At 49.0% G+C, this 25,186-nt stretch overlaps 1 protein-coding gene across 2 annotated transcripts in view; it reads left to right on the plus strand.

Moving 5' to 3' along the window:
* Positions 1-21,659: 21,659 nt before the first annotated feature.
* Positions 21,660-25,186, plus strand: part of cv-c (RhoGTPase activating protein) — a 448,163-nt gene continuing 444,636 nt past the window's right edge. For both annotated transcript variants that reach the window (XM_075688530.1, XM_075688536.1), the window contains exon 1: positions 21,660-22,014. The gene's annotated coding sequence lies outside the window, so the exon portion shown is untranslated. The remainder of the gene's footprint in view (positions 22,015-25,186) is intronic.

The following is a 25,186-nucleotide window of genomic DNA, read 5'->3' on the forward strand; positions in this document are numbered from 1 at the left end:
TTATCGCAACGGCTCGCTGCACTTAGGGAGCCCTGCAGTCGCGCCATTCAGATAGACACATCTTCTTGCGGCGTTTAATTTATATGTCACGTACCGCGCGTTATAAATAGCCCTGATCCCTGCAGCAGCGCGGCCGGGTCCCTTTGTGGCCCGCAGATGGGCCCGCGCCGATGCTACTTGCAAAGAGATTTCGTGAGTCTCCGTCGGGCTGCTGTTGCTGCTGCTGCTGTTTGTGCAGCCACTTAGCGTCCATGTGGACTGCGATTCCCGGCGGCTTGTGCAATTGCAATGCGCTCTGCAGCAGCCGAAAATTACGAGTGATTGGGAGCAGATTACAAGTCTGCCGCGACGCTTATCGCAGTCGGTGAGGCGCGCTCGGAGGTGCGAGAAAATAAAGACGGGCGCCCTAAGTGGCGGCGTGTGTCCTCGGCGGTTACGCTTGTCTTGTTCGTTGACCTTCGGGTTGTTGCTGCTCTTGCTGCGAATCATGTATGCATGTGTTGCACGCCCTCTCGAGAATTCGTCACTGTGTACACTTACGCGAACTCTGGGCGCCCGATGACTTGCGGGAAGGCAACCGCTGGAGGCGTCTTTTGCCCGCATGATGTAGCTCGCCTTGAAGCTATAACAGGCACCCTGAGAACGGCGTCTCCAAATCTTTGGTTAATCGCGCGTGAATGTACAGCTTCTTGGATTTGAGGCCGTGTTTGTCAGCTTTTCGGCTAAATAAGAAAAAGAGGTACAAGCAAAAGACGAAACTTGCCAATTTTTGTAACGAAGGAAATGCACAAAAGCTGGGAATCGCTATAATAGCATTAGCGCAGGAAATTCCTTGAAGTCGTTAAAGCCATATAACATCCTCGCCGATATAGTGAAGTTGTGTACAATTTCGCTGTTAGAAAGAAAGAGAAGAAAGAAAAGGGAAGGTGATTTTGCCAACTATTTGGGTGCCGTGGCGCGTGCGCGTTTCTGAGCCGTATTTTGCGAAGGATGGATTTCCTGGTCAAACTTCGTTCGCGTGAACTAGCTGCTCGGCTTGTGGGCTTTCGGAGCGCGTTACATGTTTGTGCGAGTGCAGCGAGAATTTGAACGAGTAGCTGAGGCTGGCTAGCCGCATACATATTGAACTTTGGCCTCCCGATTCTTTAATTTTTGCAAAGTAAATCAAGAAATTTCGCGCTATGGAACGAGAATTATTCGCGACTCCAACTAAATGCTCGGCCCCGGCGGCCGCCCCAAGAACCAGCCGATATATAGGTTCAGCCGCAGGTGCTCACTTCACAGCGAGGGCTTCAACGTTGTTAAATCGTCGTGATGACACCGTGGATAATCCCGAAAAAGAAAGCAAAAAAAAAAGACGGAATTCGAAAGAGTTTTGCTGTGTACCATCATGGGCGTGTCGTCGCGGTCGAAAGAAAGCAATTCATCATTTCATCGTTTCCTGAAAGTAGCAGACGATGCGCAACGGGGAGCAACATGGATAAGAAACTTGCGCATTGGGAAAAAGGCGACTGGCAATATGGTAGTTTGTTTGAAACCCTTCACTCGGATCAACTTCTGTATTCTCGGCAACTAGACCATTGCTTACTTTTTATATATTTAAATATGTTGCTGGCGTTTCAAATCGCGCAGTGTACTTTGCTTAAAGTAGAAAAGGCAAGGCGCAGAAGACCAGGACTCAAGGAGAAGAACACAAACGACAGGACCGGCGACAGGACCGGGTCCTGTCGTTTGTGTTCTTCTCCTTGAGTACTGGTCTTTTGCGCCTTGCCTTTACTACTTCAAGCATGAACCAACTAGCCCAAGCAAGAGTTTTACTTGTACTTTGTTTAGGCAGGCGCTTTATAAAATTAATGATGCACGCTTAAGCTTCATTTGGTTGGATTAGTTTAGTTTTCTGCCCCGGCGTTAGCATTATTCGTGCTTTAAGAGCAAGAATATTCTCCCTAATGTATACGTTTGTCCGCAGGCAACGGTAGCAGAAACGATACCTATCGCTCGGAGGGTCTGAGATTGATCCTGACACTTACTAGGCCGCGAAGCCGACATATCGTGTTGATAGCATGCTTTACTTTAGCGGTGTAAGCAGAAGATGCCGTTTTATCATTCAGCCCGGTAAGTTGTCAATTTTCTCGCAAGGAATTTAGAAGCAACTGCAGCGCTCGTTCCAGATTTGGAGCGTTCGGCCTGGCCACGGCGCCGCTAATTTGCTTTCGGAGACTGTGCACGCAGCCAAGTTCTATTACAACTGGTTCGATTCGTTTCCAAGTCATGCATTTACACTAATACAAGTGACATTGCTCAAAAGAAAAGCCTCGTTAAATTTTGGAAACCTACTGGAAGAAACGCAACTTGGTCCGATTGTTTGTTATTTACTTCTCGCGTTTCACCAGGGTTTGAGAATTCCTGCAGGCAATGGGCATCTACTGTGCTCCCAAGCCTGGACTCTACCTCGAACATTACGTACTGCGAGCACAACAAGCGCGAGTCATTAGAGACAGACTACCTTATCACGGATCAGCTATAACTATAAAGAGAAACGTGCACCCTGACTCATCAACTGAACTCTCATTTGTCTTTATCCCAAGACACGCTAACCGAGTAACTTCACAGTTTTTAGTTTCTTTCTATCAGTGCACAATATAAGCGTTTGCCTTCTGAAAGCACCACAGACATTATTGCCTATAATAGTGGGATGCCATGCATGTGATATACTGCAACACAAGTCAAAGTGCGGAGTTGCCTATGAAGGTCGAAAACTGTCCAGTATAATACACGTAGCAGTAGAACAACGCCGCGAACAAGTGCTTGCAGCTTTCGGAGGCCCGACACGCACCAACGATTTCCTTTTTTAACCTCCGACTCGCTTGAAAGGCGCTTTGTCCTTAAAAGATCTGATGCGGCTCGCTAGGAAGGCCGGACGTTTGCACGCACAGCGCAACGAGTTCAGCTCTTTCTTAACTAAAATCCTTGAGACCGACCAAAATAAGGTTATCGGCATCAAGGAGCCTTTCGGAATCAATCAATCAATCAATCAATCAATCAATCAATCAATCAATCAATCAATCAATCAATCAATCAATCAATCAATCAATTTTATTTATCAGAAACAAAAGGAACTGGAGGGACACCTGGGCAAAAAAGCTGTCGCAAGAAAGAACATCACGCATCGACAAACACCTCGATTCTACGCCACAAGCAAGAAATTTAAGCACAGCAACAAGCAAAAGAGCCGCCGTCATGAAGCCGTGAGCCTGGATGTCGGAGCCATCTTTGGTTAGTTTGGACAGTGTTGCCAGCAAAAGTAACAGATTCTGGAGTTGCCAATGAAACTACACGAGGCGACAAGCTCGAACTATCCACTGTATTTATCTCGGAGAACAAATCGTGATTCACATTCGCAGTCGCTAGAAAGAGCGGAAGACAGTGACGTCAACTGCAGGACAGAAAGTTCGTTTTGCTAAGGAGGGCTGGAAAGATATGGAGAGCGTCGTAAAAATTGTAAAGTGCCACCAAGAGCAAAGTCTTCAAGTGACACTGATAAAGAGTAATAACCACAGCAGTATTAACAAACTGCACTTCTCTAACTAGCAGAAAGGCCACCTTTGCCGTGAGAGGAACCTTTCATACACTTAGTCCCGACGAGAACTACGACGAATTGTCTTCTTGGTAGAACACTTCTATCTGTGTTCTCTGGTTTCTAGCGAAATCTTCGGAATTTCCTGTTGCCTCGGCTCCAGGTCTTGTGGCCATGGACGCGGAGCCTTCCAGAGGCGCTCCTGGCCAGAGGTCATCAAGGCCGTCCTTCACGAGGAAGAGAGGAAGCGTGCTCAGTGACACCGAGTACACTGAGCTGTACTCCGTGTCGGGTGAAGACTCATCAGATGATAGCGTCATCTCTGTCCGCAGAAAGAGGGCAAAAAGGAGGACTGTCAACGCGAATACATCAACGCAAGTGAGCACGGCGACTCTGAAGTCAAGGCCTGAACGCTGGCCTCACGCCATCATGTTCGTACCCGAGGAACCCTCAAGCAACCTCCGATTGCTGAACAGACAAGAACCATCTGTTTTCTTGGAAGGGGTCGTGCCGAATGAAATCAAGGACATTCGGATAAATACACGCAAAAATTTCCTCGCAATCGATGTTTCCAACGGGAGTGCGCTCGAAAAACTGAGGCAAATCTCGGAGCTAGGACGCATCAAAGTGCGTTCCTATGTCCTGATGGACGATGCATCCACAGCAGGTGTAATTTAGGACACTGATGTCGCCATTCCCAACGCGGACTTGCCTATCCTCGTCAAACCAGCAAGTGAGGGTGTTGTCATCACGCGTGTGAGCCGCCTTGGAACTTCGCGCTGCGTCAAACTGATTTTTAAAGAAGATTGCATATCATCTCATGTCAAAGTCTGTCACTTCCGACACACTGTTCGACCCTTCATACAAAAGCCTCTTGAATGCCATCAGTGCTTTAGGCTTGGACATGCCAAGGGGGTCTGTCCAAGCTCGTTACTGTGTCCCCGGTGTGCTGAACCTCACACGGAGGACACTTGCCGGGCTACTGTCCTAAAGTGCGGCAACTGTAATGGTTGCCATGCTGCCTCGTCTAGGGACTGCCCTCGCATCAAGAAAGAGGTCGCTGTTCTCTAGCAATGGTTCGGGACAATTTGACACACAGGGAGGCTGCTGAAACGATCCGGCGTCGGCGTCGGCGTCACCGAACCTCCTCAAAAAAGGCAGAGACACCAAACGAGAGGGGCCCTTCCATTGTAGCATCCGTATTCTCAGATCAGGTCAAGAAGGGGCTGAACAGCAGAAGAAAGTCAGCTGAAAGGAATCTTTCTCAGAAAGAATTGGCTGCGCTTCCGAGCCAGCAACTTCCCACAGAACCACAGATTGTCAAGCCCGCTCGGGAGCCTACTCCTGCCGCTGATGACACGCCCAACGCAGACCGTCAAGTCATTTCAATGCTACGTCCCCTCATATATACCATTCGAGTGATTCTGTGGACTCTTGGAACCACGTCTGCTCGAAGTGCACTGGAAGTACTGGACGCCTTGAGCCCAGTGTTTGAGCCTCTCGAATAGAGACATGGTGTGATGGTTGGGGTCGGGCATGAAATAGATGGGAGCTGGCCCATGCCGTCGTACAGCTTATCCACGCTGAGGATGTTGTTGAAAGGAGGGACTTGTTCTCATCGAGAACGAGGAATATGGCACATATTTACAGTATTTACATGAGAACGTTACAGTTCATCAGTCTAACATGACTGAAAGAGGAGTACACACTGAGGAGCCGCCAACGGCTCTGTCCTCCCTAGATCCCTTGTTGAGGGAAAACGGCAGTTCACCGCCGACCGATTCGGAGCGTCCAAAGTCATCGTAGCCGACCCGCCTTTGAGGGGGAGGGCTAACGCACTCACTTCCGCACAGGTTGCACTGACCACACCAAGGTGAGAGGGTTCTCGCAGACACGGTGCTTGACCCCAGCAGGCGCCTCTATCCAGAGTCGACGCCGCAGACAATGGCCGCCGCGTATGTCCATTCACTGACGACTTCTAAGCTGCGTAAGATGGCACCGCCAAATATCTTCCAGGATCCCCTGCTCCAAACCGAACCGTGAAGGCGGCGGCGACTGCGTCTAGCCATCTCGGCGCCGTCCCCCGGTTGACGCGGCGCATTCTTGTCTTCACAAAGCAGGTTGTCGCCGCAGCCATGGTGGGGCCGATGGGCTTGGGACTGACGTCTGGTAGTCCTTTCAAAGCGAGTCGTCGCAGCAGACCTAGTGGCGCCTTTCCGTCGGTCGCTTCCCCGAAGAACGCCAGCCTCTGCAGGTCGGTGGGCTGGGAGAATTTTGTAGGTTGGTACTTATGCAGGCCGTTCGTAACAATGGCCAACCATCGCCAATCCTTTCGAGAAGTCAAGGCAGCGTCAATCATCCAGTGGAACGCAAGAGGACTAAAGTCATGCCTTTCAGCCTTTCGTCAGTGTATATATATATATATATATATATATATATATATATATATATATATATATATATATATATATACTAATTTGTTCCCAATCATTGTCCTATGTGAGTCTAACGTGTCAGAACCAGTCAGATTATCGGGATACGAAGCTGTTATATCCGCAACAACCGATGCATGCAGCAAGATCATCGTTTTTATTCGCCGAGAACTGACCTATATTCGCCAGCCGATTCCGCCTCATGATAACTATCAACATGTTTTCCTAACAATTAAAAAGGGCAAGCTCATGTTTACACTTGTAGGCGTTTATATATCGCCTTCAAGTAATTTTGATCCCAAGAGATTCACGAACATCTTGTCGATGTGCCCTGCTCCATATGTCATCATCGGAGATTTTAATGCGCACCATATGGCATGGGGAAGCTCAAAGAAATATGCAAGAGGACAAAGACTTGCAAACTTCGCCTGCAACCACGGCCTTTCGCTCCTAAATGACGGCAGCCCAACGTTTATACGAGGTGTGAATTATGGTAGCTGTCTTGACCTAGCTGTCGTCTCCAGCTCTTTCACAAGATGTGTTGAATGGTTTTCAGATATCGAGACACACGGCAGTGATCACATTCCCACGTGCCTTGTCATCAAAGGGATGTCCAGGTCCTTCCCACGGAACAGCGTTCAATTATTTGACTGGACTAATTTTACTTCCACCATAGAAGATGCTTGTCGAGAGGGCTTGTCCTCTGGATTAGAGGAAACAATCAAGTCTGCAATGCGAGACGCCACGCGCACGGTCACGGTTTCGTCGAAGCACACGGATTTGGATATCGAGTTGGAGCGACTTAGTGCACTCCGTCGTCGCGCGGAGCGGCGTCACCGGTGTACAAAATACATCGAAGACCTTAGGACAGCCAGACGGCTACAAAAAAAAATAATTCAACGTCGCAAGAATATATTGGCATCTCGACGTTGGACAATGTTTTGCCAGTCACTAGACCCCCGAAAGCCACTTTCTCACATCTGGAGAACCATACGTGGTCTGCGTTCCCTCCCTGAACAACGCTTCCTATTTAAAGCGCTGGCGCTCTTCCAGAGGCGATTGGATGCTGATGTTGCAGAACACTTTTGTGTAAGGATCGCTGGCCAAGCAACCGGTCCAGGCTCTCCAGCCCTCAGTCACATCCCTGTTTCACCTGACTGCCGCATGGATCTTCCTTTCACAATGGAGGAACAAGAAGCGGCTCTTGCTCTATGCAGCCGTTCTTCATTCCCGGGACCAGATGGAATATCCTACCACGCCTTGAACAACCTGAGTAATGGCGCACGGAGAGAACTGTTACATCTATGCAACGTATCTTGGCCAGATGGCATGGTTCCCGAAGAATGGAAGACAAGCCGCTTGGTCCCTTTCCTGAAGCAAGGCAAGTCCCCACTTGAACTCACCTCATATCGCCCAATAGCCCTGGCCAGCTGTGTGGAAAATATAATGGAAAAGATGATCCTTTCCTACTTGGAGTGGTACCTGGAACACTACATGTTACCAAATTGCATGGCTGGTTTTCGTCGACATCGCTCATTGTTATGATTGGGGGCTCAATCCCATCGCTAGTAACCCGTTGTCAAGATTGGAGTCCGGCATGAATTAGAAGGTGGCTGGCCCATGCTGTCGCCCAACTTATCCACGCTGAGGACGTTGATGAAGGAAAGGACTGCTTCTCATAGAGAACGAGGAATATGGGTTTATTTACAGTATCTACATCAGTCTGGCATGACTGCGAGAGAAAGTAGCTCAGTCTAACATGACTGCTTGAGAAAGTACCTTGTGCAGCCGCACAACAGCGGTTTATAAACACTCGGTCCCCCCTCGATTCCAAGGTGGCGGAAACGTTCGTCCAGTCATCGTAAACAAGCCGCCTCTCTGCTGGACGGTTTACACACACACACTTCCGCACAGGTTCACGGTCCGGAGCCGACGTCAGACGGACTTCGTAGAACTCGAGACTTGTGTCAGGAAAGGTGCCTTTTATTCCCCGAGCTGACCCCCGCAGCGCGGCTAGGTGCCCATTGTCTTGCGTCTTGGACGGCGCGTGGGAAGGAGCCTCGAACTACGTTCCCGCGAGCACTCCCCCGCTCGCGGCAGACCAGGACGGCGGTGGCGGGCTCAGTAACAATAGTTGGTCCGCTGATCGCATTCAGTTACAACGGCGACGAGGGTAGAGCGTAACGGTGGCGTTCCAAGAAAGTTGACGCTGCAGTCGCAACTGGCTGGCAAAACTTGCACCTCAGCTGGGCCTCCACGTTCTTAACGTCATCAGTAGACAGTAGTGTTGTTGATCTCGCTACGCATGTCCAGCATCAAAAGTCACGCACAATATTATCTGCTGCTTTGTTCTTTGATGTCAAGGGGCATACGACAACGCATCTCACGAGGCTATCCTCGGTGCTCTTGAAATGGTTGGCCTAGGTGATCGAGTTTTCCAATGGATTTCTCATTACCTTTTTATGAGATCGTTCTTTGTGTGTACTGGCGATGGTCAAACCGCACGACACTACACTTATCGAGGTGTTCCTCAAGGAAGTGTACTAAGCCCTACCCTATTCAACCTCACACTCATTGGTCTCGTTGATCATCTGCCAGCAGCGATCAAAATATCAATGTACGGAGATGACATATGTATATGGACTTCACCTGTGACACGTCCTCAGGTACGTGCAAGACTTCAAAAAGCTGCGACTCTGACAGCTATATACCTTCGGAACCAAGGTCTTGAAATCTCGTCACACAAATGTGCTCTGATGGCATTCACTCGCAAACCAATGACACCCTCGCCATCTCAATAAATGGCCAGGTAATTTCTTATGAGAAGATTCACAGATTTCGTGGCATAATCATTGATAGAGATTTCTCATGGAGCCCGCACGTGACCTACTTGAAACATCGTCTGACAGCAATATCTCAGCTTTTCAAGTTTCTGGGCGAAAGACTTGGAGAATGTCAGTGCATGCAATGTTGGAATTGTAGAGGGCTCTTTTTCTGGGCTTCTTGAGATATAGTTTGCCCGTACTGACCAACACTTGCCAGACAAATCTTCGTGCTCTACAGTCTATTCAAGCTCGGGCTCTCAGGGTTTGTCTTGGTTTGCCAAAATGCACATCGACAGTGGCGAGTATTGCGATCGCCCGGGACCAACCCATACAGACACACATTGCGGTGGAAGTGTTGAGAGCGCACATTAGGCACTTTGCCCGTGCCCGTTCCCACCATCTGGCAACACTGCCGTCAGAAAGGCCGCAGGCATCATTTTGTACTACGATTTCGGATTATTACACCTGCCTTCCATCAGGCTTCACCCCCGCAACTAAGCCGTCGATTCGTCCATGGTGTTTGGCTCGACCTGCAGTGCTCCTCACCGTACCAGGAATCAGGAAAAAATCTGAGCTGTCATCACCTGTTCTTAAACAACTTAAGCTGTCTAATTAATAATAGATTAAGTAATAAATCCACGACTAAATATTTGGGCGTGATGCTGTCGGGCGACTGCTCTTGGCGGGCACACGTGGACTATGTAGTTGGCAAAGCGGCAGTTGCTTTGAATTACATTCAAAGAAATTTAAAATGTGCGAATTCTAACCTCAGAAGCACGGCGTACCTTACTTGTATACGACCTATTTTGGAATATGCTTGTACCCTTTGGGACCCGTCACAGATATGTCTTATAAATAAACTAGAAAAAATACAAAACAGAGCAGCCAGGTTCGTCTCGGGTAGGTACGGGAGGAGGTACAGTTGCACAGCAATGAAAACAGAGCTCAACTGGGAATCCCTGTCGTCTCGCCGAAAGAAACTGCAGCTAAAGCTTCTATATGAACTCTATCACAACAAAACTGGAATTGATAGGGAAATGTACATAAAACCACCAAACTATATATCGGCACGCACTGACAACCAGTACAAGATTAGAGAATACCGGGCTAGGACGGGCCTCTATGCCAGTTTTTTTTTTTTGTAAAAACTATCGCTCAGTGGAATCTACTGTCATGTGGACAGGTGTGCAGTGTGAATAAAGATGTATTCTTTTCATGCTTGTAACCCCCCTGCTGTAACGCTTTCGGGCTAAGCGGGGATATGTCTGAATAAAGAATAAATAACTAACTCTGCTCCTTTTGCACGAGAGGTACGCCGGCCATATTTATACTGATGGATCGGCTACTCTCCAGCGTTCCTCTGGCGCCGTGGTTTTCCCAGCGAAAGCCACCACCATCAGTTTCAAGACGTGTCACCTAACGACACCGATGGCTGCGGAACTTGCAGCTCTTCGCGCTGCACTTCGTCTCGTCAGCCAAGAACAACCTCGAAGATGGCCAATATTCAGGGACTCGAAGGCAGCACTTCAGTCTTTGTTATCAGCTCTGCTACGTGGATCACACGAACAACTGGTATTCGAGATTAGAGAACTAATCCATACCTTGACTGAGAAAGGACACCACGTGACATTTCAGTGGCTTCCAAGTCACTGCGACCTCATAGCGAACGAACACGCCGATAACGCTGCTTGGTCGCCTCTTCAAGGCGACGAAGAGGAGCAGATACCATTATCAAGGACAGATGCCGCTAGAAAACTTCGAATGCTCAGCCGTGATATCACGTTCTCCTTGTGGAACGCAGGAAGCTTTCAAAACAACCGACTCCACAATCTTGACTCCTCTCTACGCCTTTGCATTCCAGCTGTACTCTGCCGTCGTGAAGCCCTGCTTTGTCGAATATGGCTAGGGGTGGCCTTCACCAAGTCTTTTGCTTTCCGAATCGGATGGGCCCACGACGCCTCGTGTGATGACTGTGGTAACGAGGAGACTCTTCAACACCTTCTCTGTGGCTGTCCTAGCTACAATTTATAGAGACGATCACTCGCAATCGCGATAGCGCGCTTTGACCGAAGACCTCTAACAGAGGAACTTATTTTAAAATGCCGCTATCACAAGCCATCACAGAAGAGGGTGACGAGGGCACTGTTGCAGTTTTTAAAGGCAACAGAATTGGACAAGCCGCTGAAGCCTGAACAGATATTCATAGTGCTGCAAGTGCTACTGTGCTGTGGGGTGACAGTATTGTGAGGATTGGGGGGGTCAATCCCACCGTTCGTAACCAGTTGTGAAGATCGGAGTCGGGCATGAATTACGTGGTAGCTGGCCCATGCCGTCGTCCAACTTATCCACGCTGAGGACGTTGTTGAAGGGAAGGACTGCTTCTCATCGAGAATGAGGAATATGGGTTTATTTACAGTATCTACATAAGGACGTTGCAGTTCATCAGTCTAGTATGACTGCGAGAGAATGTGCACTGAGCAGCCGCACAACAGCAGTTTATAAACACTCGGTCCTCCCTCGATCCCTAGGTGAGGGAAACGTTCGACCAGTAGACAAGCCGCCTCTCTGTAGGAGGGCTTACACACACACACACACTTCCGCACAGGTTTGCGGTCCCCACTGGCGTCAGACGGTCTTCGCAGAACTCTGCGCTTACGTCGGGAAAGGCGCATCTTATTCCCCGAGCTGACCCCCGCAGCGCGGCCGCCGGTGCTCCATTGTCTTGCGTCTTGAAAGGCGTGTGGGAAGGGGCCTCCGAAGACGTTCCCTCGGCAACTCCCCCGCTCACGGCAGACCAGATCGGCGGTGGCGTGTTCAGTCATAAAGCCTGGTTCGTGGAACTCATCTCGGCAATCCAGCGACGCAGAGTGACGGACGTGGCGTATTGTCCTGAGGACACAGTAGACTTAGTGACACCGTTTGGCTAGAGGATGATGGTGGCTTTCCAAGAAAAGTTGACGCCGCTGTCGCAACTGGCTGGCAAAACTTGCACCTCATCGGGCCGTTCTTAACAATATATGGCGACAGTGACCGACTGTGATTGTATGCCTATGCTCCTTTCTCTTTTTATCTCTACTTTGTTGTTATTTTACCTCCCCCTCCCCTCTCTCCCCAGCGTAGGGTAGCAAACCGGATCTTCCCCTCTGGTTAACCTCCCTGCCTTTCCCCTTTCCTCTGTGTGTCTCTCTCTCTTTTTGACGCGAGAGGAGGCTTTATAAAGCAGGGAAGACTCAAGAGCGAAATATGAGTGTCGGCGCCATCTTGAAGTTCCTGTACAAGCTAACCGTGAAGTCATGAACTTTGACGGCGTCTAATGGGGTCTATAGTTGTTCACTTATCGATAAAATAGGACTATATTTATCACTATATATTGCACTATAAAGGAGCCAAATACTCAATGTAAAAACTTTTAAGAACTTTTGCTGCGCCAAGAAAGCGCGAATACGACAAAAAAATATATGGACACTTTGCTGAGTTAAACTGCGGTAGGCTAATGCCTCTGACTGCCTCTGTTGCGGTTGTCTGAACTGTTCGGCGAACAGACGACGCCGTGGTAGCGAGCATGGGATGCAATCATAGCCATATGGCTGCAAGGTTTATCACCGATGTGCGCGCACCTCCACGCGCATGTCCGCGCTCTCCCACGCGCCCACTCGCACAGCGCTACTGGCATGGCGCCTCCTCTCCTTGCTACCCTCGCCGGAGATCGCCGCTTTCCCGCGTTCACCACGGACTGCGCCCGGACACGCATGAGCCACTAAAGGCTTACGCCTTAATGAAGAGCTTTAGTTTAGGGGACGCAAGTGGCCTGCGCATGTGTAGTACCGTGGCCCCTAGTTCTTGCGTACGCAAGCCGCTTGCGTCCCCTAAACTAAAACTCTCTAATACTATATGAAATACCCGCCAACGTACAGTGATTAGCAGTGGTCGAACAAGGAACGTCGCTGAAGCCAACGTTTCGACAATGGCGACTCGTATTATAGTCAGGGCAGCAACTGGGGAAGACAATTCCCCCTTGTTGATGCGTTGGCTTCTGTGTAATTCCTTGTTTTACCACTTGTTGCGTTTCGCCTGCGACACGTGGTTTTGCCGGCGCGACTGCGGCGGGGCGGCAGACATTTTGGCCCGATCGTCGTCGCCGCAACGCTCCCCGCCAGGTGTTTCCAGGCGCGACTGCGGCGATGCGACCGCAAAGGATCACCCTCTCCTTCCAGTCATTGTGCCCGAACCAGGCGATGCGAAAGCAGGGATCATCCTCTCATTACAGTCATTGTGCCCGACCGGCAGCGCTACGACAGTGTGCTACGACATTGTGCTACGACATTGTGCTACGACATTGTGCTACGGCAGCGCTACGACAGTGTGCGTCACCATTAGCCCATTGTACATTCACGTGCTCGTCTATTGAGGGGTTCCTTCTTGCCCTCAACTGCGAGAGTATAAAAACAGCTGCCCCCGGACGCCAAAAGGAGGGCTCCGATTTCTTCTGTTGAGTAAAGTGCTCTCCCGTCTCTCTACTTCGGTCAACCTGACCGCCAACTCTTTGCAATGTTAAAATAAACAAGTTTAGAAACAGAGCTGGTATTTGTGGTTGTCGTTGCTGCCGGGTTAGTTTGCGGCAAGACAATAGTAAGCAGTAGAGAAAGCAGCATTCAGAGCAGCCATGGATTTGAAGTCGTTGCGCAAACCGAAATTGTTGGAGCTTGCAAGAGAGTTGGGTCTGGATGTCTCGGACAAACTCAGAAAACCAGAACTGCTAAAGGCTATTCTTGAGTTAGAGGCTGAGGATGACGAGCTGTCGGAATGCCTTGAGACTATTGAGGAGAGGACAAAAAGACAGGAGCGCGAACTTAAAGAGCAAAAAGAGAGACAGGAGCGCGAACTTAAAGAACAGAAAGAAAAAGAAGAGCGTGAACGTAAAGAACAGAAAGAGCGAGAGCAACAAGAGAAAAAAGAAGAGCGCGAACACGCTTTGGAAATGAAGCGTCTCGATGTAGAGATGGAACGCGCTCGTAATGGAAGTCAGGCACACGGTGCAGGAGAACGAGTATTGTTCAAAATGACTGACCTGATGCGGCCGTTTAAGCTTGGAGAGGACATTGGTTTGTTCCTGGTTAACTTTGAGCGAACGTGCGAGAAGCAGGGGTTCTCTCGGGAAACGTGGCCACAGCGCTTGCTCACTTTGTTACCCGGCGAGGCGGCCGACGTAGTCGCTCGCTTGGATAGAGAGGAGGCAGAGGATTTCGACACAGTGAAATCGAGTCTTCTAAAAAAGTACCGGCTGTCTGCGGAGGCGTTCCGTCGGAAGTTTCGGGAAAATGAGAAAGGCAAAAGTGAGTCATATACAGAGTTTGCGTATAGGCTTATGTCGAACATGCAGGAGTGGCTCAAAGAAGAGAAAGCGTTTGGTGACCACGATAAAGTTCTGCAGTGCTTCGGGCTAGAACAGTTTTATAGTCGGTTACCGGAGAACGTGCGATACTGGGTCTTGGATAGGCCAGACGTTTGTACGGTGGCTAAAGCCACTGAGCTAGCCGAGGAGTTTGTGACGCGTCGGGCTCGCGGAGCTAAGGACGGTCAAAAGGGTGAATTTGGCTCGAAGTTTGAGAGGCCGAAGTTCGCACCCATGAGATTAAAGGGGGACACGCGTAGTGAGGATGCGAGTGAAAGCAGTCCGACCAAACGTAAAGAGACGGCGGCAGCCAAACGCAGAAAGCGGTTCGAGATGAGGAAAGCGCGCTTGTGTTATACGTGCCAGAAGCCGGGTCACTTTTCGGCGCAGTGTCCGGAAACAACACCAAAAGTTGTGTTTTTTTCAATAGGCAGCACTGACGAGAACATGAAGCTTCTCGAGCCTTACATGCGAGACCTCCTCGTGAACGGGAAAGAGTGCCGAGTGCTTCGCGATTCCGCCGCTACGGATGTAGTTCACCCGTCTTATGTAGAACCCCATATGTTCACGGGCGAGTGCGCGTGGATCAAGCAAGCCGTGGAAGCTCATAGCGTGTGTCTGCCAGTAGCAAAGGTGCTTATTGAAGGACCTTTCGGAGCGCTTGAGACAGAGGCGGCAGTGTCATCTATGCTGCCACCCCAGTACCCGTACCTATTTTCAAACAGGTCCGATCACCTCCTGCGCGAGAAGGGGCTTTTGTTTGGTGAAGCTTGTGTTCAGGCCTTAACCAGGTCGAAGGTTCGGGAGCTCGCTGCAAAGGCGGTAGTTGCGGGGCCGACGTTATCGAACAATGAGAAAGGGTCAGAGGCGCAGCAAGCCGATATTCAGAGCACGCCCGAACTGAATAAAATTGAGTCAGTAACGTTAAAGGCACCAGATACTGGAGAGGAAAATCCCGATGCGGGAAAGTTAGAAGAGCTATCTACTGATTTGCTCATCGCACCTACGTCAGACGGACTTGATAGGTTGCTAAAAGTCAGCCGGTCGGCTTTGATAGCCGAGCAAAAGAAGGATGGTAGCCTAGAAAACATACGCTGCAATGTCAAGGAAGGTATCGCCAGGAAAAATGCGCGTTTTGTGGAAAGAGGTGGAGTCCTGTACCGGAAGTATCTAGACCGCAGAGGAGTGGAGTTCGATCAGCTGATCGGGCCTCAATGCTATCGTCAAGATCTGTTGCGCTTGTCACACGGGGGTTCGTGGTCCGGACACCTAGGAGTTAAGAAAACTAAGGACCGTCTCTTGCAAGAGTACTATTGGCCAGGGTGTTTTCGGGACGCAGACCATTTCGTGAGGACATGTGACACTTGTCAGCGGGTGGGCAAACCAGGGGACAAATCAAGGGCGCCGTTGAAATTGGTACCTATCATAACGGAGCCTTTTAGACGGCTCGTTATTGATACAGTGGGACCTCTGCCGGTAACAGCCACGGGGTACAGACACATTTTGACTGTGATCTGCCCAGCGACAAAGTTCCCTGAAGCAGTGCCGCTTAAAGAACTCAGCTCAGTTGAGATAGTTAATGCACTACTGTCCATATTTGCGCGAGTTGGTTTCCCTGCGGAAATCCAATCAGATCAGGGCACAGTGTTTACTAGCGCTTTGACGACAACTTTTCTCGAAAGGTGTGGGGTAAAGCTGTTACACAGCTCAGTGTACCACCCACAGTCGAATTCCGTTGAGAAGCTCCACTCCGTCATGAAGCGCGTGTTGAGAGCGTTGTGTTTTGAACATCGAACTGACTGGGAGCTGTGTCTGCCTGGGGTGATGTTTGCATTAAGGACCGCGCCGCATGCGGCTACGGGGTTTTCGCCAGCTGAACTGGTGTACGGTCGCTCGCTTCGATCTCCGCTTCGCATGCTTCGAGAATCGTGGGAAGGTAGGGGCGACGACCCAGTCGTGGTGGAGTACGTACTTAAGCTTCTCGAACGCTTAAGAAGGGCACAGGAGTTGTCAGGTGAAGCAATGACAAAGGCCCAGCAGAGGGCCAAGGTTTATTATGATCGGACAGCCAGGGCCCGTCGTTTTGAGGTGGGCGATGAGGTCATGATATTGCGCACATCGCTAAACAACAAACTAGACGTGCAGTGGGAGGGCCCAGCACGAATTGTTCAGAAACTGTCGGACGTTAACTACGTGGTAAGTCTGCCAGGAAAGCGGAAAGCACAGCAAGTTTACCACTGTAATCTGCTCAAACCTTATAGACAAAGGGAAGCAGTGGTGTGCATGATGGTAAACGTTCCTGAAGAGCTTCCGGTCGAGCTTCCGGGACTAGGCTCAGTGACGAACAGGGAAGACACCGGTCAAGTCATTAGTGACTTAATCAGTAGAGCATCGCTGTCGCCTGAGCAGAAAACCGAACTACACCAGCTCTTACAAGAGTTTCAAGGTCTGTTCTCTGAGAGGCCTGGTAGGACTTCTGTACTTACTCATGATATAGAACTTACCTCCCCAGAGCCAGTACGATCCAAGGCGTACCGGGTGTCACCCCGCCAGAGGGATATTATGGAGGCTGAGGTAAAGAAAATGCTACAGCTCGGTGTTATTGAGGCAGGTGAGAGTGATTATACCTCCCCTTTGATTTTAGTTGAGGTACCGGGCAAGGAACCTCGTCCTTGCGTCGACTACCGCAGGCTTAATTCCATCACTAAGGATCAAATTTATCCGATCCCTAACATCGAGGAGCGCCTTGAGAAAGTTAGTAGCGCTCAGTTTATTTCCACCCTAGATCTTGTCAGGGGTTATTGGCAGGTTCCACTTACAGAAGAGGCTAGTAGGTATGCGGCGTTCATTTCACCAATGGGAACATTCCGTCCTAAAGTGTTGAGTTTTGGTTTGAAGAACGCGCCATACTGTTTTTCAAGCCTCATGGATAAAGTGTTGCGGGGACAGCAAGAATTCGCTTTACCGTATCTAGACGACGTAGCGATATTCTCCGCATCCTGGTCTGAGCATATGGCACACTTGCGGGCAGTGCTAACCCGCCTGCGCGAAGCGGGCTTGACAGTAAAGGCTCCTAAGTGCCAGTTAGCACAGGCCGAGGTTGTCTACCTCGGTCACGTGATTGGTCAGGGTCGTCGCCGCCCCTCTGAAATAAAAGTGGCCGCTGTGCGAGACTTTCCGCAACCGCGCACGAAGACCGATATTCGGTCGTTCTTAGGTGTCGCCGGCTACTATCAGAGGTACATCCCCAGGTACTCTGATATCGCGGCTCCCCTGACGGATGCTCTAAGAAAGTCAGAGCCTCAAACAGTCGTCTGGGACGAGACAAAGGAAAGAGCTTTTAGCGCCCTAAAGAGTGCCCTAACAAGCCAGCCTGTGCTACGATCGCCAGACTATACAAAAGGGTTCGTTGTTCAATGCGATGCTAGTGAGCGAGGCATGGGCGTTGTACTGTGCCAACGGGAAAATGGAGAAGTAGAACACCCCGTCCTGTATGCTAGTCGTAAGCTGACCAGTCGTGAGCAGGCGTATAGCGCCACCGAGAAAGAGTGTGCATGTCTCGTGTGGGCCGTTCAGAAATTGTCATGCTATCTAGCCGGCTCGAGGTTTATCATTGAGACGGATCACTGCCCTCTCCAATGGCTGCAGACCATCTCTCCCAAAAATGGCCGCCTCCTGCGCTGGAGCCTCGCTTTACAACAATATTCCTTTGAGGTGCGTTACAAAAAGGGGAGTCTCAACGGTAACGCCGATGGCTTAAGTCGAAGCCCCTAACGTAGGAATCAGCCTCAAAATTGTTGGTTACTGATGTTTTTCTTCCTGAGGCAGGATTTTTTTTAACATATTGCTTTTGTTTAGTGTTTCAAAGTGATGATATGCTTTCTAGTGCAATTTTCCAATTTGTGGACGCGTTCTGAGTGATGCTAGACTACTGTAAGGAACTATGCAGTGGTATAAAAAGGGGAAAGAGCCTGGCAGGGCTTAGTGAGGGTTGTGCCGTGCTTGCTGACTGAGCGGTTGAGTTTCAGCGTAGTTCTAACGCTTGCCGGGAACGAGAACAAAAATGTGAACTCTCCCGAAGTCACTTTGCAGTGTCCCGTGCGAACCTGAACGAGATAACGAGGCCTTCTCTGTGCGCTGCGCTCAAGAAACGTCGAGGGACGCCCGACTTCGGTTATGAGCATCATCGAGCGACATCCCTCCGGACAGCGGATGCAGTCCCCTGTCCATCGGGATCTCCTTTCCCCGGCGGGGCGGTCTGTTGCGTTTCGCCTGCGACACGTGGTTTTGCCGGCGCGACTGCGGCGGGGCGGCAGACATTTTGGCCCGATCGTCGTCGCCGCAACGCTCCCCGCCAGGTGTTTCCAGGCGCGACTGCGGCGATGCGACCGCAAAGGATCACCCTCTCCTTCCAGTCATTGTGCCCGAACCAGGCGATGCGAAAGCAGGGATCATCCTCTCATTACAGTCATTGTGCCCGACCGGCAGCGCTACGACAGTGTGCTACGACATTGTGCTACGACATTGTGCTACGGCAGCGCTACGACAGTGTGCGTCACCATTAGCCCATTGTACATTCACGTGCTCGTCTATTGAGGGGTTCCTTCTTGCCCTCAGCTGCGAGAGTATAAAAACAGCTGCCCCCGGACGCCAAAAGGAGGGCTCCGATTTCTTCTGTTGAGTAAAGTGCTCTCCCGTCTCTCTACTTCGGTCAACCTGACCGCCAACTCTTTGCAATGTTAAAATAAACAAGTTGTTTTGTTGTTACCAGTCGACTCATGCTTTGCCGGGACCTTCGGATGCTTCCAGTTGTACCCCAGGCCGCCAGGCCAACGCTACCCTTGGGGCTTGCGACCCAGGTACAACCACGGGCGTCAGCGCCGAGTTCCAAACCGATCGTACCAGCGGTGCGATCCAAACACACTGTTAATCATTTCAAGCTTTCATCTTCCTATGAATCGCGCTCTTGTTTTTTATAGGCGATGTACCGGTGCTTTAGGCGAGAAATTAAAGAGAATTTTACCGGCCTTCATCTCCTCCCGTTTTAGTCAGCCTTTTTGTGCGCTATAAGTGAAGATACAATTTTTAGTGAATATATACTTCTTCAGTCCGAGTTGGTTTGGTGTTGTTCGTTAGTGTCCTTTTAACGGTCTCGGCGATAGCGACGATAAGATCGACGACAACACCACGAGGACGGCGACGAAGATACGATATAAGAGATAAACAATCAATCAAAGGCTACAAAATTACGAGCTAACCAGACTTCGAAAATGGTTCATGAGTAAGGAACTTGCTAATCAGGTGTCAACAAAAGCAATTATAAACGTTAAAAAATTAAATTACGGGGTTTAACGTGCCAAAACTACTTTCTGATTATGAGGCACGCCGTAGTGGAGGGCTCAGGAAATTTCGACTATGTGGGGTTCTTTAACGTGCACCTAGATCTAAGTACACGGGTGTTTTCGCCCTCATCGAAACGGGGCCGCCGTGGCCGGGATTCGATCCCGAGACCTTGTGCTGAGCTGCCCAAGGCCATAGCCACTAAGGAAACAAGGCGGGTAATTATAAAGGTTAATTATGGACAAGTTCTGCAGGCCACTTATGCAGCTTCTTTACAAAAAAGGCATGCAAGCATTCAATTAAGCATAATATGCCGTATGAATGCTAGCCCGTGCTGAAAAAAGAAAAATACATTGCCATTTTAACAAACAGACCGTAGATTATTGGAATTTCTACCTAAGTGCAAATAACGCACTGTCTGAGAACGTTGCCTCTTGCAAATGTTTAGGCCTTCACTCATGTAGCACACAAACCGTTCTGCCTGTATTAGCTGTACCCCCGTACACGCTTGCCAAACCCTCGACTATCTACGCCGTTCACCAGACGTTGTGCAAGGCCCGTCAGTACTATCGACTGTTCATTGTTCACTCATGTCCAATCTACGTTTGTTAATAACCTTCATCCTGCATTCTTGATAGGGGATATATATATATATATATATATATATATATATATATATATATATATATATATATATATATATATATATATATATATATATATATATGTGTGTGTGTGTGTGTGTGTGTGTGTGTGTGTGTGTGTGTGTGTGTGTGTGTGTGTTTGTGTGTGTGTGTTCAATGTTATGCGCCGTGTGTTTGCTGCCAAAAAATGTCATTGTTTCCAATTGAGTCGAGTCTACCCCTGAGACACCACCAATGTTTATTCTTCCCTTTAGGATTGACGAGCGCAGTATTGGTGACAATGAAAGAAAGAGCAGCGCGACATATTTTGGAAACTTTTGTATGATGGCCTGTATTGATCAGTGCGGACAAGTTTTCTTTGACAGCTACCAAAGCGTGGGCGATAAGCACGCTTTGCTTAAATTCTAACATGTTCTTCTTTCTCGTTGTTTTAGAAGTATTCTAATTTTGTCTTGTAGTTGATACATAATTCACATACAAACAGCATAGAAGCTTGATGAAGGCGTGATAAATGTTGACTTCCAACCACACTGCGAGCCTGCGACCTGAAGCATTGCTTCCCCTGACCTCGCACAGCGCGTATATCCGTTCTCATGAAGCTCTCTGAAGGCCTCCATTAACATATTTCAAGTTCTCCTCCCTAAAATGTTGATAGGTTTGGCGAGTGTAGACTCGCAACGGCATGGGCTTTCATTAGCCCGCAGGCCGCCTAACCATATCAAGATGCCAACACTAGTCTTACGTTGTTTTTTCTTGGAACGGCACCATTTAACCGCCTCAACAATGAATGCGTTATAAATGACCTCTTCTGCTAGTCCCACTTTGTCCGCGCACTTATTAAAGCAAATTGAATTAATGCGCTGCGATTTGTCGTTGTTAATCGACGGGACTTCGTTTTATTAATGAATTGTCTTGACTCTGCGAGAGTGCTCATTAACCCTAGCTTATTAAGCGACTGATGATTAAAGAAGACGCGGTTGAGACCCACCCCGAAACAACATAGGCTATAGTCGTTGTAAGGTCCTATGCTACAGTTTGACCCTCCCAGTGGCCAACGGTGGTTATAAACCGCCCATTGCGACCCGAAAAAGCAAACTCGTGAGACGCAAAACTCGTACGACGCACTCGGCCAAACATTGATTTTTTTCTTTTTGTGATCAGCTCCTTCTCTATCCTCGTGCAGCTGTTCTTAATAAAACGACCCGTACAGCGTCGTCGCCAAGGGATCCTACGTCGGATTTAATGAAGCAGGCCTGAAGGAGCAGTCAACGACAAATTCGCCTTCGCAGCACAGCCCGAGCGGGATCACGCATGCCTTCTCCCGGGCCCCGAGGCCGCCACTGCAACTTCACCCGATCTCCCCCGAGCTACCGGAGTCGGCTCGACCGGAAATGTGGACTGTGTACTTTTTTGCTTCACTCTCGCTCCGCTTGGGGCGCCACTTGCAACACTTTCGCTGATGCCGCCGTGGCGAGCGGTTGTCGGAGTATTCGGGTCTTGCTGATGTTTGTGGCTGCATGTTGAGCGTTGTCATCCCGAGTTACGAAGCTGACAATACCGGCAGATCTGTTGGTAAATTACGACCGCATCGGCGTAGGGCGTCAACTGGCTGTGGCGCATTTCTCGGCATGCGTGTTTTGAAGTGAAGTGTAGCGGTTTCAAACACGAGTGTTGTTGTGCGAAAGGTCATCCTCCTTTCCTCGTGGAAGAATTCGCCTGGCTTTTACAGTAGGCGGTGGCGGTGACGGTGTTTGATTCATCTTCATGCGGATACACATCACGCCATCGTCGCCAGCGTCACACGGTGAGTTGCTCTTCGTTCGGCGGTGCCACATTTGCTCACACCCATGCCGGGCTCACCTGTTGCATCACTTTAAAAGGCAACCACCCTAGCCGGCTTCGAGCTGCCGCCGCGCTCGATTTGCATCTTGTAGGCGCACGTGGTTGTAGGCGCGGTGCCAAAACACCTCTCCCTTCCCGCATAGTAAAAGGATAAAAGCGCGGAACGCGCGTCCTTACGTCTGCGTGGGCGGAGAGGTTTCTAGCTAGTGGAGCTACGAATATGAAGGTTCGCGTGCTCGCGTATATGAAGGTTCGCGTGATCACCGGCGGGATGCGTCCGGAAGCCCAGTTCGCACGAGTTCGGCGCTTGGTGTTTGCCAGAAACAAATTTTTTTGCATTCGAAAACGATCACACAAGAAGGCGAGATACTTTTGTGTAGTGGAGGTGGAGTGTGCGGTGTGGGTGGTGCCAAAAAAAGAAAAAAGAACAAAATAAATAGCGGGAAACTGTATGGGCATAGACGGCTGCAGAGCTTTTTTCGATGTTCATGCTTTCGAACGGCTGTCTTCCATTCTTTTTCTAGTCGGATGCTTCTTCCTGATGTTTACATATATAGGGAGCGTAGGGCTTGTATTACTTTCGGAGGGCACTTGCCTACGTAAGGGTCACGCTCACGAGCAAGTATTGTGCCCCTGACACCGCTAATCGGACGAAATGTAGCAACGTGTCCTCTTCCGAGAAGCACCAGCGGACACTTATCGATCAACCGAAAAGTTTCACACCTCATAGAAAACTGAGTTTATCGTAGCGAAGCACAAAGGAAAATTCCGTAAGCGAATTTGAGAAAGGATCAGTGATGTGTATCTAATACCCACTTTCGCTAAAAGTTGTCAGTGGTCACTTTGCAGGCGATGTAAGGAGCAGAAGGCAATGTGCCCGTCGTGTTCTTGGGAGACGTTCGTGCCCTTCCGCTCACAAACAGCAGCCCGTTTGCTATTTCCTGTTTCTTTTTTTTTTTTCCCGTCTTCGATAATCTCGAACTTAATGCAGTCAGCACAGTTTTACTGCCGCGACATTACCGGGCTTGCTCGCCGCTTCGACGCGAAGCGCGCTCCGCGATGCCGGATGTCAGCAAAGAGCCCCAATGTTTGGCCGTCGCGCTACCCTTCAGCGAAATGGTCTTTCCCGCTGTTCAAGGCAATGTCGCGTGCCGCCGTTGGGGCTTTTACGAGCACGTGCACATTACGCGGCCGGCCGCAAGTTCGCAGCGGGGCCACGCTGTCATTGGATATCTCCGCTAGCTAGTTCGTTTCTGGTCGCAAGTTGCCGAGAGGCGGCATACGTAATTACTGAAATAATGGTGCGCGCGTTGCAGGGATGAGAAAACTTTCCCATTTCCTTTTATCTTACAAAGTTAGTTGATAGGTATGTACGTGCGTGCTACGCGCGTCGTTTACGTTGCTTTGGTTTCTTGTCTTCGTTTGGTATTGGCATGTTCACTGCCCAGTGATAGCTGATTCCGTGGATCACTGTAGTATATGGAAAGACCGGTGAACATTTTGTGTCAGGTCCTGTAACAATATTTGTTGTATCTCCCAAGGCAAGCCGCGATACATCTAGCGTTCATCAAATGGGCCGAAGACTGATTATATATATATATATATATATATATATATATATATATATATATATATATATATATATATATATATATATATATATACAACAACCGTACTTGTTTATATTTTCTTGCGACCGCGTTTCAGCGGCTAAGCGTTAAAAGTGATCGCTCAAGCAGGATCTTGTATACTTTCTAAAAGACACGCGAGCACCTGCAATTACGCTTGAATATTCGACGACGCATGCATAAATTGCCGACGAGCTTGACCCACAGAATCAGATTTCAGTGGTCGACGCACGTGTTCGTCTCTCTCGTTCTGCTCGAGCGAAACTTGCTTTTGTGGGCACAGGTTTGCCCAATAGTTAGTTTTGTGACACTCCAATTTTTAACCTTCACGACGATGCGTCAATATATATATATATATATATATATATATATATATATATATATATATATATATATATGCATGTATGCATGCATGCATGTCTGTGAGATCTCTTATTATTTTACTTTTCGCCCTCCGAGGCTTATTAACAACCATAACGCTACTCATAGGAGAACTAAAGTCCACATGGTGCGATACTTACTGTCTATGAGAGAGCTTTACATCGGCACCTTCCCATTCGCAAGAACACGCGGAGCACTGCTTTCGCTTGGCCATTGCTGAGCAGGTTTGAATGAAAGCTGTTTCATAATAGTCAAGTAACATTTTACTTGCGCCTCCAATCTTTTTGACAATAATTGTTATAAATGCGCACATTTGTCGATGTTTACAAAATTTAGAAACATCATTTCGTGCAGCCCGAAAGGGCGGACAACGATGAAACAGAAACACGGCACACTCGCCGTACTATAAACTGAAGTCTTTATTTGGAAGGCATTGTATGCTATCGAGGCACTTTGTCAAGAAAACAACGTGAGAAACAAAGGAAACCGGGATTGGTGACGCCAACTGAAAAGGCTAGAACAGTTGCTTGAAGAAGTAAACAGTTTGCGTTGGTGTGAAAGCACGTGCTTAGCCAAAAAAAAAAAAAGCAGTATGCCATGCTTTTTGTACAATGACTATATACAGTATTGCGAGCATGCGACGCTCATATTCAATGAGAAGTAGGCGAGCAGTACATGCATAGAAAACTAACATCAGTCAAAGCAACCAGTGATCTAACTAAAAGCGAGAAAGGAGTTCAACTCCTAATAAAAAGTAGACAGTGACAGTCACCTCATTCATAAATGTATTTCAAGTGCATAACCATCTGGCATTAACGCACTTTTGGAGAAACCAATGTTCGTGCATTTCTATTTCGCGTAAGAGTTTTCCCATAAGCTGTGCAGCCCCATGAATATAAACATGCGAAACGGTACGTCATCGCATGGTGCACCCGTATATCGGATACTGTGAGAATTTAAATCAAATTCCTTCTGCAAGCCTCTGTGCAGAGGGTCCCAGAATAAAGTGGTTTCATCGCGAAAGCCGCGCGTACACATGTCACAAGACAAGCACATTGTGATCTGCTTGTCTGCCTCGCAGGAAAGCTTTACAATTACGAAAAGTGTCCATTCGAGCGCGAACTC

This window comes from Dermacentor variabilis, chromosome 4 (assembly GCF_050947875.1).
Source record: "Dermacentor variabilis isolate Ectoservices chromosome 4, ASM5094787v1, whole genome shotgun sequence".
In the NCBI taxonomy this organism is placed as follows: Eukaryota; Metazoa; Arthropoda; class Arachnida; order Ixodida; family Ixodidae; genus Dermacentor; species Dermacentor variabilis.